The following is an 18275-nucleotide window of genomic DNA, read 5'->3' on the forward strand; positions in this document are numbered from 1 at the left end:
GGAGCAGGGCCAGGAGGTCAGTAGGACAAAAACCCAACTCGGGGTTCCAAAATAACAGTTTTATTAAACAGGCAACATACTATACATCCCCACGAAGTTATTGGTTTCTACACCTATGCACACAAACTCTCCCATGCACTTATACAATGGTAGCAGAAGAGGAAAAGCTTAATGAAGGGATTTGAGGTCAAGGTTTGCAGAGGCAGAGCTTCCCCCTTGCTTGGGGGAAGAAGGTGGGTGATAGCTAGCTACCTGGGCTGTGAGTTGATCCTTGATGGCCAGTCTGGGTTTTCTCCAGTGAGGTGTTGTCCAGAGGGGGTCACCAGCAGGGCCTCTGGGTGGATACATGATGTGGCATAGTGCTGGTCCAGATGGAGAGGGCATCCCAAGGAGGTCACACTTTACCACCCCTTTTATAGGGGTGGGCTTCCTGTGACTCCAATGGGAAGCACATGCCCAGGCAAGAGCCAGTCCTGTTCAGATGAAGTCATGCAGTTCTAGGTGCAGTTCCTGATTTCTATTCTGTTCTTTGGTTCCAGGTTGCTGGTTTCTTGGAGGGTCAATATCTTTCAAATATTGGGTTTTATCTCTGGTCCTGGGAGTAAGTCTGTGGTTTCAGGGAAAGTCAATGCAAGGTGGTGGTCTGGTTGCTAAGTTGATGGTCCAGTCATTAAGTTGATGGTCTGGTCATTAAGTTGATAGTCTGGTCATTCAGCAGGAGCTATTTTTAGGCCTGCTACCATTATGCCTCAAGCACTCTCATTCACTCTGATTCATCCAGGAACCAATTTACATAGGAGGGGTAGGTATGAGTCATAGTTGCAACACAATTACAATAGGGTATGCCTGGGAAGGTGACAAAATGGAGACTTGACATTGTTAGATGGAAACTTGATATTACTTTGGTTAATTTACAGGAACAGGCTTAAATCATACAATATCAATGTAAAACAATAAACATCAATACACATGTAATAGGAATACAATGTAAAACAGTAAAAATCAATACAAAATATCAGAATACTATTTACAATATAAAAAGGGGCTTGTTACAAGAATGGACTACAAGAACTTAGTTTATCTATGACTACTAATAACTATTTATAAGGAATAAGGAGGGCAGATAAAGAGTAAAAAATGGTTGGGGAAGGGGAGTGTCACAGAGCACTCAGGTGCCCTGTGCCTGAAGAGGGGAAAACTACTAGGGAAGGAGCCCTAGCAGTGACTAAGGAGCACAGCTGTGGGTTGCCGGGGCAACCAGGGAAGGTCAGCTGACCAGAGGGGGCAGGGCCTGGCCCTTATAAAGCCCAGGAGCTGAGACCAGAGGCAGTTCCCTACCAGTAGTCAGAGAAGCAGGAGCTCTGGGAGCAATGATGCAAGGAGAAGCTTGACTGGAGGTACTGCTAGCAGAAAAGGGGAGCAGCTCCAAGATGCTTGAGCAATGTTGAAGCCAGGTGGCTTTAATTTATGTTACAGCCCAGGGGCTTGTATTTTATTGTTGGTTAAACCGGTGGTTTGGGTGAGGCTATTAGGGGTTGGAGGAGGCCTCATAGGGGACCCACAGTAGTGTGGGGACCCCAGTGCCAGTAGGGGTGCAGTGTACAGGGTACATAGACCCTGGCCTGGGGGGGGGGCACTGTTGAAAAGCCCCAGAGTGGGTGTGGTGAGCCCCAGAGAGGGGGCATGGTTGAGAAGCCCCAGAGAAAGTGTGGTGAGCCCCAGAGGAGGGGGTGACACTTGAGAAGGCCCACAGAGGGGCCTGATTGGGAAAAGGCTGAGACATAACAGCTATTCCATCAGCGAGGCTTGGGCTGTGGTATTGGGGAGGACAGGAACTGCAGATAGCTCCCCCTGGCAATGGGGCAGTACAATGGCAGCCTCCCGCTAATTGAGATCAACTAATTAATTAACAGCAAGGCATGGCAGATGAGAAGGCAGGTGGTTGCCTCAGGAACAGGTGTGTGGGTCACAGTTTGTATCAGCCCAGAACAGATACCTGTTACAGGGAGGGAATGTATTCTCAAATAAAAAGAAAGAAACTGGGGGGTTAGCTACAATTCTATGATTTTATGATTTCTCAGAGAAAGACTAATAGTAGTGAGTATTCTATATGATATAGAATTTTATATATGTATGCCTACATAAAGAGCCATTTTCTCAGATGTATAATAAAAAGGAAAAATAAACCCTGATCTGAAAGCCATCTAGTACTTGGACAGCAGGATGAATTAAGCATGCATTTTAAGCAATTAATTTCTAAATTAAAGCTCTTACTAGTCTGAAGTATTTCACATGGCAGGAAATATGGTTGTCTACATATAGAGTTATTCAAAAACAGGGAAAGTGGTTTCTGAATGTGTCCATGCATGAACAAAATTATTCTGAAGTGATCTCCTTTTTCTTGTTTAGTATAATGCCAATGTTGTAATGAGCTAAGATCAGGGCCCAGGATCTAGCCAGTGCCAATCAGATAACCAGAGCAATTCATCCCCTGAGATTTCAGGAAAATGGGCACTTCCTGAAGCAAGTCCAGATGAGTTCCCAAAGCTCAATTAGGACTAGCTGGGCAATCAGAAAAAGCAATCCCCTAAACCCACAGGCAGTAGAACTCACCCACTCCCAACTTTAAAATAGAGGGCCAGCCTACAACACTTTGTCTGGGCAAATGCTCTAGTATTTGCTCCTGACCACTCTGTGCTGCTTTAACTCACTGGTACTGCAGCTCCAGTTCCTAGCTCACCCTGAAATTGACTCTGGGATTTTGACTCCCAATAAATGCTGTCCTAGCGCTTGCTCAAATATCAGGTGACCTTCCTGGCTATCCACTCCCTGAGCCCTAACCATTTGCCTGGACTGTGTTTCAGGCTACCTGAAGAGAAGTATCTGGGTGGTAGAGAGATAGATCCCACTCCACCCTTATAGTCTCCAGCCACACTGCAGATGTCTCGGCCTCAGGAGCAGGTTACCTACTTCTATCAAGTGGCTCCAGGCTCTGGCTGTCCATCTTTGGGAGGAAAGATGGAAGTTCTTGGGTCAGCCCAAGAAAACATGGTCCCAGTTAGGCACCTTGCAAGCACTGACTAGGGCATTACAGGTTAAGATTGATACCTTCTAGCAGGAGAATACTATTCTCTCTCCACATCAGGAGAATACATCCTCTCACCCACTAGTGGTGGGGACCCTTCTGTAGTTGCACTTGGATCAAAGGTTCTTCTCCCAAAGCACTTTAGTAGGGACCCAAAACAGTCCTAGCGGGTTCCTAAATCAATTTCTCCCACCTACCCCAGGGATCAGGCCAAAATAAGATTGGTCATAAGCTGCTCATTGGAAGCATCCTGACCTGGACAGTTCTGGAGGCCTCCAGTCCTCTCCTAGGAAATATAGAGGGTTTCTTGCAGGTCATGTCCCAAATTACACATGGACCCCTTCCAGGCATGGCCTGCAGAAATGACCTGGAAAATTTGTGATGATCAAGAGAGGTCCCAGACAACTGGAAAAAGGTAAATATAATATTCATCTTTAAGAAAGGGAAGAGTAGAATCCAAGGAACTACAGACAGTTCAGCCTCATATCAGTCCCTGGAAAAATCATAGCGGTCATCAAGGAATCCATTTCTAAGCACTTGGAGAAGAAGGTGATTAGGAACCATCAACATGGATCCACCAAGGACAAGTCATGCCTGACCAACCTGATTGCCTTGTATGATATGAGCTCAAAGATGTATGACTAGCTCAAAGATAATGATCAGTGGCTGTGCAGTCACATCAGCCAATTCCATCTGCACCCTTGGGTGCATTACTTCCAGCCCCATTGTACATGTTCAGCTTTTCTAAATAGACTCTAACTCTTTTCCCCACCGTTTGCTGCTTGCCTCCTCCCCAAATTATGCTGCCTGGTGCAGTAGCCTGGGAGCTTACCTTGCCTGTATGGATTGAGGTAAAAAGGCATTGAGTACCTCAGCCTTTTCTGTAGTATAGAATCATAGAAAACTGGGGTTGGAAGGGACCTCAGAAAATAATCTAGTCCAATCCTCTACTCAAAGCAGGACCATCCTCAACACGATCATCCCAGCTATGGCTTTCTCTAGCCAGGTCTTAAAAACCTCCAAGGATGGAGAGTTCACAACCTCTCTAGTAACCTGTTCAAATGTTTTACTACCCTCCTAGTGAGAAAATGCTTCCTAATATCTACCCTAAACTTCCTTTGCAATTTAAGGCCATTGCTCCTTGTTCTGTCATTTACTGCCATTGAAAACAGTCAACCTCCATTCTATTTTGAACCTCATTTCGGGCAGTTCGAAGGCTACTATTATATCCCTTTTCAGTCTTCTCTTCTTTGGACAAAATAAGCCCACTTCCCTCAGCCTCTCCTCATAAGTCATGTGCCCTAGCCCCCGAACCACTTTTGTTGCCCTCTGCTGGATTCACTCCAATTTGTCCACATAATTTCTGTAGGGGGTGGGGGGGGGGCAGCAAAACTGAACACAGAACTCCAGATGTGACCTTACCAGTGCAGAGTAGAGGGGAATAATCACTTCCTTTGACCTACTGGCAACACACCTATCAATGCAGCCCAGTATGCCATTATCATTCTTGGCAACAAGGGCACACTGTTGGCTCATATTCAGCTTGTTGTCCACTGTAACCCCCAGGTCCTTTTCTGCAGGGCCAGTCAGCCCTCAGCCTGTACTGGTGCATGGGATTCTTCTGTCCCAAGTGTAGGACTTTGCACTGCTCCTTGTTAAGCCTCATAAGACTTCTTTTAGCTCAATCTTCCAACTTGTCTAGGTTATTGAATGCTAGCCCTACCCTCCAGAATATATACTACCCGGCTCAGCTTGGTGTTATCTGCAAACTTGCTGAGGGTGCACTCTAAGCCATCTTCGAGATCATTGATGAAGATGTTGAACAAAACCGGCTCCCGGACTTACCCCTGGGGCACTCCACTTTATACCAGCTGCCAACTAGACATTGAGCCATTGATTACTACCCTCTGAGCCTGTCAGTGGATAGAAACCTTCAGTCAGGTTTCTATCCACCTCACAGTCCATTCATCCAGCCCATATTTCCTTAGCTTGCCTGCAAGAGTGTTGTGGGAGACCGTATCAAAAGCCTTGCTAAAATCAAGGTATCCTACATCCACTGGTATTCCTGCATTCACAGAGGCAGTCATCTCATCATAGAAGGCAATGAGGTTGTCCAGGCATGACTTGCCCTTGGTGAATCCATGCTGACTGTTCCTAATCTCCTTCTTCTCCTCCAGGTACTTAGAAATAGATTCTTGGAGGAGCTGCTCCATGATTTTTCCAAGAATTGAAGTGAGTCTGATGGGTCTGTCATTCCCTGGATCCTCCTTATTCCCTTTGTTAAATATGGGCACTATGTTTGCCCTTTTCCAGTCATCCAGGACCTCTCCCAATCACCACAAGTTTTCAGAGATGATCATCTGTGGCTCTGCAATCACATCAGCCAATTCCTGCAGCATCCTCAAGTGCATCCCATCTAGTCCCATGGCCTTGTATATGTCCAGCTTTTCTAAATAATCCCTAACCATTTCTTTCACCACTGTTGGCTGCTCACTTCCTCCCTAAGCTGTGCTGCCAGGTACAGTAGTCTGGGAACTGACCTTGCCTGTGAAGACTAAGGTGAAAAAGGCATTGACTACTTCAGCCTTTTCTGCACTAGGTTGCCTCCCCATTCAGTAAGAGACTCGCACTTTCTCTGATCTTCCTCTTGTTACTGACATACTTGTAGAAACCCTTCTTCTTACCTTTCACATCCCTTGCTAGCTACAACTCCAATGGCATTTTGGCTTTCCTGACTTCATCCCTAGATGCCCTAGCAATGCCCATATACTCCTTCTTAGTATTTGGTCCATGTTTCCACTTCTTTTAAGCTTTATTTTTGTGTTTTAGTTCACTGAATAGCTCCCTGCTAAGCCAAGCTGGCTGTCTGAGATACTTGTGAGTCCACCTGCACATCAAGATGGTTCATTCCTGTGCTCTCAGTAAGGTTTCTTCTAAAATACACCCAGTTCGCCTGGATTCTTTTCCCCCTCAGACTGGCCTCCCCAAAGATCCTACCCATCAGTTCCCTGAGTAAGTCAAAGTCTGATTTTTCTGAAATCCAGGGTACTTATTCTGGTTCTCTCCTCTCTTCCTTTCCTCAGAATCCTGAACTCAGTCTTCTCATGATTACTGGTGCCCAAATTGCCATCCGTTTCCACATCTCCCACCAATTCTTCTCAGTTTGTGAGCAGCAGGTCAAGAAAAGCAGTGCACTTGCACCAGGAAGTTGTCCCCAACACTCTCCAAAAACTTCCTGGATTGTCCATGCAATGTTGTATTTCCCTCCCAGCAGATACCATGGTGATTGAATCCCCCATGAACATGAGGGCCTATGATCTGTAAACTTCCACTAGGTGTTTGAAGAAAGCCTCATCCACCTCCACCTCCTGGTCTGGTGGTCTATAACAGACACACCATAACATCACCCTTGTTGCTCTCCACTCTGACCCTAACCTAGAGACTTTCAAAAGGCCTATGTCTAGTTTCATGATGGAACTATAAGTATTCATACAGTGGGACTCCCTCTATTCTTCTCCCCTGCTTGTCCTTCCTGAACAGTTTATACCTATCAATGACAGTGCTCGAGCTATCTCACCAAGTTTCTGCTATTTTGTTACCCTGTTATTTAAAGCCCATGAGCTGGGAAGCAAGGCAGGGAGAGATTCCCTGATTCAGTTCCCACAGCTGTAGCTACATGTGCTACTCAGCTGACAAGAGACAGAGCTTTTAAAGACTGGAGGCCTGGTAACAAGGACAAGGAGAACTTACATGGCCTCAATTTCTTGCCCCACAGGCTTTGATAACATTGCAGTATCTGCCTAGCAGGGATATAAGACCAGCATGTTAAGCCTGCAGGACTTTCCTCCTGGCCCTAGTTCCAGGCAATGCAGTCTTTGAAATTGAAGTTTGCCACCCTGTCTAGTTGGAAGGCAAAGCCAGGGGTTTATAATCAGGTTTGGAAACCTGTAAAACTTCCCTACACCCCAGCTTCCCGTCACCACCAATGCTCCCCAGCTGTCAGTCCTTGCCTGGGCAAAAAGCACCTGTTCTGGCCAAAAAGTCAGAAAGCAACTGTTTCACTTCTCTCCCAGACCAGATCTGAAGGGGAGTAGAGCAACATATAGGTATTTATTCTTGTGCAAAATACTTTTTCTCAAGGGAGATCTTCCAGCTTAACACCTGGAACATGTTTCCTCCAGAAAAAATTAAATCAATACTTGTATGTTCCTAATACTTTTTTACCATTTCATTGTGGTGGATGTCTATTTTCTTGTCTATCAGCCAAGAGCTGCCTGCACTCTCCTGATGCCCCAGGCAGGTGCTCCCTGGGCTGGAGGGGCCTGGTTCTGCACACCCCAGAAATTTCTGCATGCAATTAGGTTCCTGAAGACCTAATAGTGCCTGCCTAGCTTCCCTTGCTTCCAGACACATGCAGTGTGTCTCTAGAAGCAGGGAAAGTCTAGATTCTCCTCCTGCTGAGACAAACCTCCAAGATTGCTGGGGAGCATCTCTGGAAGCAGGAAACACATCTCCCATTGTCCTGAAAGAGCAACAGTCAGGACAATGGGCTGTGTGTGTTTTATCCAAACTAGAGGATCAGCTGTGCCAAATTTGCCCCAGTGCAGCTGAACTGCTTCATTTGGCAACAGCTATTTCTAATTCTCCTCCTCCACTGCTGGTGTTAAAGCTGTGAGTGAGGAGAAAAAATTGTACCTGATTTGCAGAGGAACGAGGAGCAAAACCTGAGAAGAATGAATAAATGGGGCTTAGATAAAGTTATATAAATAACTCTTATTCTGGCATTTCATGGCTGCTGAGTACTTAACTTTACAACCTAAAATTGTGGGGTTTTTTAATGTAATCTTTTGTATGCATTTTTTATAACATTTGTTAAATATTTCACTCATGGGCATGCATACATGTGAATGTGTGTATGTCACACAAAATCCATGTCAAAGTTACATTATTACAAATATGGAATCAAGCATTCAAAAGTTAGGAAGCACCAGAATTAAGACAGCCTGTGTAACTTTAATGTGGCTCCCTTGTGCCTATTCACTGTGACACCGCTCCAAACTGTTCAAACTAGCACAGGCTTTTAATTACATGATTACATATATCTTTGCACATGACTCCTGCCTCATTTATTTCACAAAATGGACAGTTCTTAATTTAATGAATAGCTTTACAATATTTTGTTTACTCCTCATTTATCAATGCATGGTCCCTGCTTTATTTAGTGCACACTAGAATTCTTTCTTTCCTCAGGTTGTTTTTTAGGCTGCTCATCGTGATAGAATCTGTGCACTTCATGAATCTTAATGAAGTTATTTTCCCAACAGGCCTGACGTAGCGTTATGCCCATTTGTCAAATGAGGAAGGGAGGCACAGGAAAGTTGAATAAAAATATCTACTGTAAATTTTGGGTGCCTAGTTCAAAATGTTCAGGACCTGCTTTTTCAGAATACTTAACATTTCATAGCATTCTTTGTTCCAATCACAAGTCCCAGCGACTCTGTTTGCATCTATGAGTGCTCCGCAGTTCTGTAAATAAGATCCTGGATCTTGACTTGACTGGATTCGAACAGGAACTCTGTGGCATAGGCATTAGGCACTTATAAAATCCAATTCCCTAGGGCAGCATTCAGCTGCCTTAACAATAAGACCTTTTTTTTTTCTTGTAGTTTCCTGCCTTACTCTCTACCTATCTTCCAACTGGAGGTGTCCAAATTACTGGGTTAGGTATTTTTTACTTTTCAGTGCGCTTGCAGAACCAATATAAAAGGGGGAAAAAACTGTTAAAATAAATGTTTTGTTTACAAGCTTGTAATTTTATGTTTTTAGATGAGATGGGAAAACAAAAGGTTGTTTCAGGTACCAAACTGATTTATTTTCATTGAGGATATGTCAAAATGAAATATTTCTTTTTGTTCTTGCTGTTGCTGCTTTTAACTAGAACAGCTCAGTGAATTGTTTCTTTCACTGAGGGTTAAGTTACCATAGGTTAACTTTCATGTACCATCAAGCATGAATATGGAGACAGGCAGCTACTGCAGAGCAGCAGATGCATTATAAATCCTTATCCTCTATTACCTTATGGCACCTTACACATATGGCATGGACACATGAATAGAGTCAGAATTCAAACACACACATTCAATTGGCTGCCTTCAGATTTGGGAATCTGAGTCAGATACACTTCTACTGAATACAATTAGTAATATATTGAAGCAAAAACCTAGAGATCACAACAAATATCACCACTTTATTTTACTGGGTGCTGTACAAGCACATTCTAAATGATAATCCCTGCTGCAAAGATGTTAAAAGCAGACTGGAAAATGAAACAAACACAACATGCTGCTGGCAACAGTCCTTGCATTCACACCAAAGGCTTCAGAAGCAGTAACTGACCCACTGGACCCTGCTACATTATTACTTAGAGTAATTTTTTTTTCTTCCACCTCAATACTTTATTTTATCTCTGCATTCATATAAGAACAGGAAGCCCTCTGGTGACCAAAATAATCCTCTACATGCCTATGGCTATTAACCAAAGACTGTGCAGCCTGGAGACATCTCTGGTCTTCTAGCATTTCAGAAGTTTGACTTTTGTGTATACAAAATCAGGTTATAGTTGTAGAACTGTCGGCTTTTACTTTGTTAATTCAGTAGCTCAGTAAGAATCATAAGGCATCTTGTCAGCCCACCTAAAGACAATTTAAACACCTTTGTGGTGAGTTTATAGTAAGACATAAAATGAAGTATAAATAATATACTGTATTGTTAAAAGCCAAATGGAAAAGTGTTTCTCTTAGCTAAGTCTAGTTATAAAGTGCAACTTGCTTCAGCAAAATCTGTAACAAAATTCTAAAGTGTGAACCAAACTCCAGACATGAGACAGATAAACTCCTGGGTTCCTATACAATATTGTCCTTATTCTGTGAAAACATTATTTCCTGCTCTTCCTGCCACTTACTTCTCACCTTTTCCTACAGTTTGCTATGAAAAATAAAATAGCCTGGTGCAGACATCCACACACACATGACATAGTATGGTTAAATATGAAAGGTGTGACTTTATTACAAGCCTATATCCAAGTGAGAACCACTTTTCAAATTGCTCAGCCACTGCCTTGGATTCTACAAGCCTAAGTATTGGTTTGAGAGTAATTCTCCCTGTGTACCTTTAGACCAGTTCAGGGAGCCAAAATCCTACCTGTTCCTTCCCTCCATGTATTAAGTAGGAGAAATTAGTTGGGAGCTGCCACACACTGCACACACACAAAAAGGCACCATCTCTTTTTCTTTTCAACATTCTCTAAGCTCAATCTCTAGCAGCCCATTAGGTTACAGTGACCTTGCATCTTACCATTTTTAACCCACTAAGTGTAATTGACTCAGCCAAAGTTATGACCAAATTACTTATCTAGGAAGCTGGATAAAAGGTGAAAACAAACAAAGGTTGGTGATCAGCCTAACCCCAACATCATAGTGATGCAGGTCACTAGATGAAAAGCAAGGAAGGATAGGGCTGCAATAGAAATTGACTTTTGACTCACCAGCTGTCAAAACAGGCAAAAGTCCCATATGTGCCAGCAGCAAGGTCAAGAAGAAACCATTTCACTCTCTAGAACACCCCACAACAGGAGTGACCAGTACAGGCCCCATTACCTGGATGTCATCTGAGAAAATCTGGGCTCCCTATTGAATAGCATGGGGAAGACTCTACTCTTCCCCCATAAAAATTCAAATAAATATTTGAAATGATTGGACAATTAAAAGGCTAACTTGTAGTCCAAAGAAATGCTTACATTTGAAATGTTTTGAAATTATCTGTTCTCTCTGTCAATAACAAGGCCAACAACATTCTATATAGAACACTCTATACGTGTCATCATTTGTGACTAGGAGCTTAACCTCTAAACCAAATTATTTCCTAGCAGGACTTAGAAAAAGGAAATTAAAAGTATGTTTTCCTAAATTGAAACAAGCATTTGCATTCCCCCAAATGTGTGTAATAATGTCTATTTGCATTCACTATCACCTTGCACCTCTGTGTGTACCTTCAAACATTTTCCCCTTTCTTATTTGACCTTGGAATACACCATGTTGGATCTCTTCTTGCAAACACCTGCTCCCATTGGTTTCACTGCCCTTCAAATATGAGCAAGAGTTTATACAAGCACTTTCCATATCTCTATTCCCCAAGTGCTGCAATGCACTTAGTTTCAAATAGCTCAGCATTGTTATTCCTAAATCAGATGGAACAAAATGTAGTTGGACAAAGTACAGTTCACTGCAGGGAACAAGGTGAGAAAATAAATAAACAAGTAACCTCTTAGAAATTAAACACTGGGAGCTGACTTGTTCCTACTCCTAACTATACTGTCAAAGTCTTGCCCCCATGCTGCATGCACAATGGCTTTAGAACAATTCATACAATGCCATACGGATGGTCACAGTAATGAGGATAAAAATATTTCTCTGTGAAAGGATTTGGCTGTATTTGGACACTCTTCTGCAGATTATTCATCAGCTTCTTTTCACACTGATTGCAGTTTTGGGGTTTTTTCAGTTCAAGAGCATTGTTTCCATGGAAGAGCTGATTGTTATCTTTGAAGAAAATAGACAAACAGAAATAGATATATTGTAGATATGGATGAATTTAGCTATTAGCCATTATCTAACATAAAGTGGTCTGAACAGGTTTATGAAGTTGCATATTACTGAATAATAATTATATATATGATCTAAATATGCCACTAAATAAATGCATTGTACAGAACAGTTCTTATTTGCCAGATTTACATTTAGTATAAGTTGGATTAATTATATTAATTTATTTGACTCTGCTGATTTATACCAACTGAACATCGTCAATATATCTGTTTGTGCACATTCCTGTCCCTGCATGGCACCTCTGTGGAGTGAATGGAAATTCCTGCAAGGTTTTTTTTTTTTTCAGAACTGAGGCTTGAAAATTCAGAAAAATATAATCATATGGCTGAAGATACATGTGGGGAACAAAAGGCTAAATTCCAGTTTGGAGGATTAAATCCTATCTCCAGCTCAAGTCTGAAATCACCAGGGATTTAATTTAAGAATGGTATTTGGTTAGTAATTTACCAGTGCTATAATTAAACAGGTAACTTTCTAGGCAAGTGTGACATGTATTAACTTTAAAGGAAACTTCTTTTAACATATTTTGCCTGAAAATAAAAAGTGAAAACCATAAGAGCTTGCCATGACCTACCAAAAACTTTAAAATAAGAATTTGAAATCAAAGTGCGTCAAGATACAAGGAGTCCTATTTTCAGTCTGAGAGGGTCAGAAACTGTGATTTAGTCATAAAATAAAAGTTTTAAAGGTATTCTTTGTTTGTGTTGAAAAACAGGAACAATATCAATTTTTCATGATATGCAGGCTATCAGATTAGAATAATTGAAAACCTGGCCCAAAACAAATAAATCACACTTTGGGCATCTTGGATGAAATCTTGGCAAAGAAACGGTTGAGTATGTTGAACAAGAAAGCTTTCCAAATTACATTTCCCCCCTTCTATAGAATTCTGCTAAAGGATTCTAATTATAATAGAACAGAAAATGCAGACAGGAATATTGTGATTACAATGATCAAAGAAAATGGAAATGTTGTAAGGCCCACAAGATATTTTTTCCTCAGTCCACTTACTCATGAGAAAAGGAAAGAGCTGGAAGCATTTATTCAGCATTTACCTGGATAATAATGTAACTGTAAATGTGTTATATCATGCTAAATTCACATAAAAAAAAGAAGTTTTCTTATTTTGGGAAACTGACTTTTTTTCTAGGTTTTTGGGCAGTGTCAAACACCTAAACGTGTCATATGTGGATATTTTAATGATTGCTACTCCTTAGACATCAACTTATACAATAGAACGGTAAATAGCTTGTATATAACATAGAAATGTCTATCTAGCCATTCACTATTATTTTATTTTATTATATATTATTATATTATTTTATTGGCACAAAAAGGAAAGCCTTCAAAGCGTGATGGAATGACAATTTTAAACTGAAGCAAAATATTTATTTTCACATTAAAGCCCAGATCAAGAGGAAAATTCAAGAGCAAATGAACAAGTGGTGACAGGACAAAGCAAAAGAGTCAAAGGTTTGCAGACAGCCACAACATGTATAGTTTCTTCAAGTCAGCCAAAACTATTTATGGGCCAAGCCCACAAAGAGCCATTCCTCTGACATCAAAGGATAGAACAACATTCTTTAAAGACTTCTCCATCATCAATACGTGATGCAAGGAGAACTTTCAAGAGCTTCTGAACTAAAGTTCTAATGTTGAAGACAATACCATTGAAGCCATTCCATATCAACACATTAAGCACAACAATACATTGTCAGTGCACCAACTTATCAAGAGAATTTGAAAGCCATTAAGTAGAGGAAGAACAACAAAGCATGTGGTCCTGATGTAATAAGAGCTGAAATTGATAAACAAGATGGGGAAAAAAAAACTTTCACCAACTAGGTATCACTTATTATGAGAATCTGGAAACATGAACAGATGCACAGTGACTTGAAAGTTGCCAAAATCTGTCTGTTATTGTTGATAGCAAGCTTTACTTAAACCTCAGTGTGATATGTGATAAAACAGTTAATGCCATCCTGGGATGCATACATTATCAGGTAAGAATAGCGTGTGTCTACACGTGTGCTTTACTGTGGAGCTAATAAGCTCCACAGGAAAATGTCACTGTCTACATAAGTGCCTGTATTAGGCCACAGTAAATTAATTAACTCCACTGTAGAATAGTACTGTCTGGGTCAAGGACTCCTACAGTGGAGTAGTTATGTGTGCCAAAATGCACGTGTATTTGATAACCAGGGCTGGCTGGTATCCTGTTAAGTTTGTTATCCTATATTAAGTATATGAAAATACGAAGAGAGTTCAGAGAAGAGATACGTAAATTATTTGTGTTTTGAAGAACATACCCATCCTAAAGATATTTTAATCAACTTGTTTGATCAAGGAGGACATTTAATCACAGTCTGCAAGTATCTTCATTGAGAGAAGATATTTAGTAAGACATTAGGAATACTTCTGTTATAACTTAATAAGTAGAAGCCTGACCATAATACCTGAGAAGATCAGGGAACGGGTCCCTAAGGAATCTTTTGTGATGCAGGAAAACCAGGTGTTCAGAGACATCCAGCATGGATTCACAACAAGGAAATCATGTCTAACCTGATTTCAGAGAGTTCATAGACATTAGGGCTGGAAGGGACCTCAAAGATCATCAAGTCCAGCCCCCTGCTGCAGGGGCAGGAAGTCAGCTAGGGTCAAAGGACCCCAGCAAGATAAGCACCCAAGCATTTCTTGAATTCAAGTCCAGAGTAGGTGACTGCATCACATCTGGAGGGAGTCTATTCCAGGTCTTGGAAAGTAAAGACATTTTTTTTCTTATGTCCAGCCTAAAATGATCTTGTAGGAGTTTATGACCATTGGTCCTTGTTTTTCCTTGGGGTGATCTGGTGAACAGATATTTTCCCAGGTCCTGATGAGCACCTGTTATGTACTTATAAGCAGCTACCAGGTCCCCCCTGAGCCTGTGCTCTTCCAGACTAAAGAGTCCCATGGCTCTCAGCCTGTCTTCAGAAGCCTTGTTCTCTTGCCCTCTGATCATGTATGTGGCTCTCCTCTGGACTCTCAAGCTTCTCCACCTCCATCTTGAATTGTGGAGCTCAGAACTGGATGTAGTACTCCAGCTGCAACCTCACCAAGGCTGAGTACAGAGGAAGGATGACATCCTGAGATCTTAAGTGGATATTTATAGTGAATAATAGGAATATATTCTTCTCTCTTTTAATTCTATCATCTAAACACATGCACACAAAAAACTTTTACACCAAAAAAAAAACCTTTCAAAACATCTCAACTAATATTGCAGCAGGAATCAATGATTATCAAAAGCTATTTCAGACAAAATCTACTATTTCTTTACTGAATGACTCTGGGTAGCTTTGCTGTAATAATATTTGAAGTCTGTGTGGACCAGAGAATTTGTATTGATTGTAGCACTGATATTTTCTCTGTAAAGGAAGCTTGACATCCCTTATTTCAATAACTAAGTATGATCTGCTTCACCCCTTAATCCTCACCTACATAAGTACTGAGTTTGAAGGTGCTTTGATGTGGATGTGTAATATGGAGGCTGGATTAAGGCAATCTGGTGCCTAAGGCAAAACAAGACACAGAGAGCTACCTCTGAGGCATGACTCCTGACCATTTGATTCACTCTTACTATAACTAAAGATGTACTAAGCTTCCTCCGTTTCCAGACAGGGATAGAAATTAAGAGACTCCTCCTTAGTGCTGGCAGGATACCTCTTGTAGTTTGCCCAGTATCTTTGATGTTTTCTCTAGGGGATTGACTTCCCTACTTTTTTTCTCCTGTCATTACAGAGAATGAGATCCAAATCATACTCATAGCCTGCATCTACATGAAACGCTAACTGTGCAGTTGTCACTGCACAGCCATTCACAAGTCATACAGAAGTCATATAGTATACACAAGCCCTACACAAGCAGGGCTCTGTGAAATTTTGCCAGGTGTTTAGTTTTGAAGTTGTTTTGATGCGTTTTGAGCTCGAAATAGTGACATCAAAACAAAACAAAAGCCTTCAAAAGAGCTTTGAAATGAAACAAGGGCATTTGAAATATTTCAAAAGTTTTGAAACATTTCTACTTTTGAAGCCGGGCGTGGCTTCAGCACCGGTCCCAGCCGGCAGCAGCAGCTTCCTGTTATCCTGCACAGATCCAGAGGTCATGCCTCCCGCTCCCCCCGGGGAAGATTCTGGTACAGCTTCCAGCCCAGCATGGCAGCCGGATCTGTGCGCGAGATGACAGCATGCTGTTGCTGCTGGCTGGGGCCAGCAACAGCACCAATCTTCCTGGTGCTGGGTGCTGGCTGCACCCAGTGCTTGTCCCAGCCAGCAGTGGCAGCCTCCTGTCATCTGGCAGGCAGATCAGGGGCTCACACTCCCAGAAGGAGTCTGGCACAGCCCACACAGCCCTCCTGGGAGTGCAGGTGGGCCCCCAATCTGCCTGCCAGATGACAGGAGGCTGGTTCTGTCACCAGTGGCAGCATCAGTCTTCCTGGTGCTGGATGTGGGCTGCACCCAGTACCAGTCCCAGGCAGCAGGAGCATCCTCTTGTGATCTGACAGGCAGATTGGGGGTCTCCCCACACCCCAAGAAGGGCTGTTGGGCTCTACCAGACTTCTGCCAGGGGTGCAGGCCTGCAATCTGCCTGTAGGATCACAGGAGGCTGCTCCTGCTCCCCAGCTCCTGCTTGTCAACATCTTGAGGTGCAGTTTCCCAGAAACCCCTGCCCCTATCTCCTTGAAACTTGTCAGGCTTCATGCCCTCAGATGGGGCTAGCATGCCTGCAAGTTCCATCTGAATCAGGGACGAAATGACAAAGTTATAGGCAGTTTCATGCTTCCCCATGATAGCCTATGGGCAAAACATCGAAAGAGTGTTGAAAGAGGGAAACAGTTTCAAAAAAATGAAACAGAACAGTACTTTTGAAATGACTTCCAGTTTGACGTTATGACGGAACAGTGTTTCATTTTGAATTTCATTTCAAAGACGGAATGGTGCTATTTCGCACAACCCTAGTGCACAGTAACTGGTGTTACTGCACAGTAACCCTGAATTACTTTTTGGTGATGCTGACCGCACTGTAGCTCATCACTGCACAGTCATGTTGTGTTACATTTTGTGCCACAGAACAGTACTGCGCAGTAGTAATGAACTACTGTGCAGTCAGTGTCTTGTGTAAATGTGGCCACTGATCACCACTTAGGGTACCTGCAGAAGTTAAACTTAGGTCACCCTAACTAGGGTTAGGTCAATCTTAGTGCTGAACCATATATAAATTAGGGGAGTTTAGATTTAGCAAAAAATAGTGATTGAGGAGGTTCACTGATCAGGTTAACCTGGGCACAATCTAAGCAAATGTGTATACATGTTTGGGGTGCAGCCTGTGACTAGGAAAATCCAGTTGCTAAACCTAGCACCAGGGCTATGTTTTTCTTCCCCCACATGCCGCCAACACCGACCAGGCTATTTAATGCTCTGAACCCTCAGGCAGACCTTTTCCCCCACTGACCCACCAACCCCCAATGAACCCACCAACCCACCACACAGACCTGCTAGCACCCCAAATCTGGCCCACCACTCCCCCAACCCCAACCTACTTAGTTGTTACCATTCCTGGCACAACTCCTGGTACCAGCAAACTTGTCCAAAAGCAGGGCATGATCTACAATCATGTAGATCACTATCCTCGGAACATTTGCGTGTCTGTTTAGGAACTAAGGGCCAGATTTTATTCTGTTAGGCACCTAAGCATGTATACACATCACGTTTTCCATCCTGGTTTTGTACACACCTGAATGAACTGGCACTTCTCTGCCATTGATTCAATGATGTAATCTTGGGAAAGCCTTTTAGTTGCACTTCAGAATGCCCTAGAACAAATTATTAGCACTTTTATCCCAGAAAAATAGGGTTTTTTTCCTAGGGCAAAGGATATGGAAGTCTGAATGACTGTACTTTGATCTGGGATAAAATGCTTTCTCCTAGGACAAATGCAATATGTGTTTGTTGCCTGTATTTTTATCTTAAAGTCACCCTATTGAATTCTAAGAACTTGGGAGTCCTGTCCCCCTGCCCCTCCCGACCCACTTTTTTAAAAAGAATTGTGTTCTACAGGTGCATTAAACAGAATAATAAAACCTATGTGGCTATCTTGCATGATTCAATGCATTGTATGCAAGGAAAATGATTTTAAAATATTTTCCACCTTACCTTCATTTCTGTATCAATTATTCTTGATATAAATTGTAACATTTGTGTTTTATCTGTTGCATTTGTAGACACAACCTGGAATTCAGACATATGGATGAGCCTTCTATACCCTTCCTGATTATCCAAATGTCTAGATTTGGTTATCTGCTTGTGATATTTCATTTTTTTCTGATCATCTACAGATCATTTTTGGCACTTGCTCCAGTTTAGGAACAGTGAGCATTCTTATTGGGTTCTGGGAGCACTGCCTATCCATTTAGCACCAGCTGGAACACTGGGTTTGCAGGCCAGTCAACAGTTTTATTATGACAAGCTTCCTGGTTCCCATACTCTGAT

At 42.2% G+C, this 18275-nt stretch overlaps 1 long non-coding RNA gene across 3 annotated transcripts in view; it reads left to right on the top strand.

Moving 5' to 3' along the window:
- The first annotated feature begins 1334 nt into the window (after positions 1-1334).
- Positions 1335-18275, top strand: part of LOC132247787 (uncharacterized) — a 103838-nt gene continuing 86897 nt past the window's right edge. For all 3 annotated transcript variants that reach the window (XR_009459224.1, XR_009459223.1, XR_009459225.1), the window contains exon 1: positions 1335-1397. This is a non-coding gene — a long non-coding RNA (uncharacterized LOC132247787). The remainder of the gene's footprint in view (positions 1398-18275) is intronic.

Source organism: Alligator mississippiensis, chromosome 1 (assembly GCF_030867095.1).
Source record: "Alligator mississippiensis isolate rAllMis1 chromosome 1, rAllMis1, whole genome shotgun sequence".
Lineage (NCBI taxonomy): Eukaryota > Metazoa > Chordata > Crocodylia > Alligatoridae > Alligator > Alligator mississippiensis.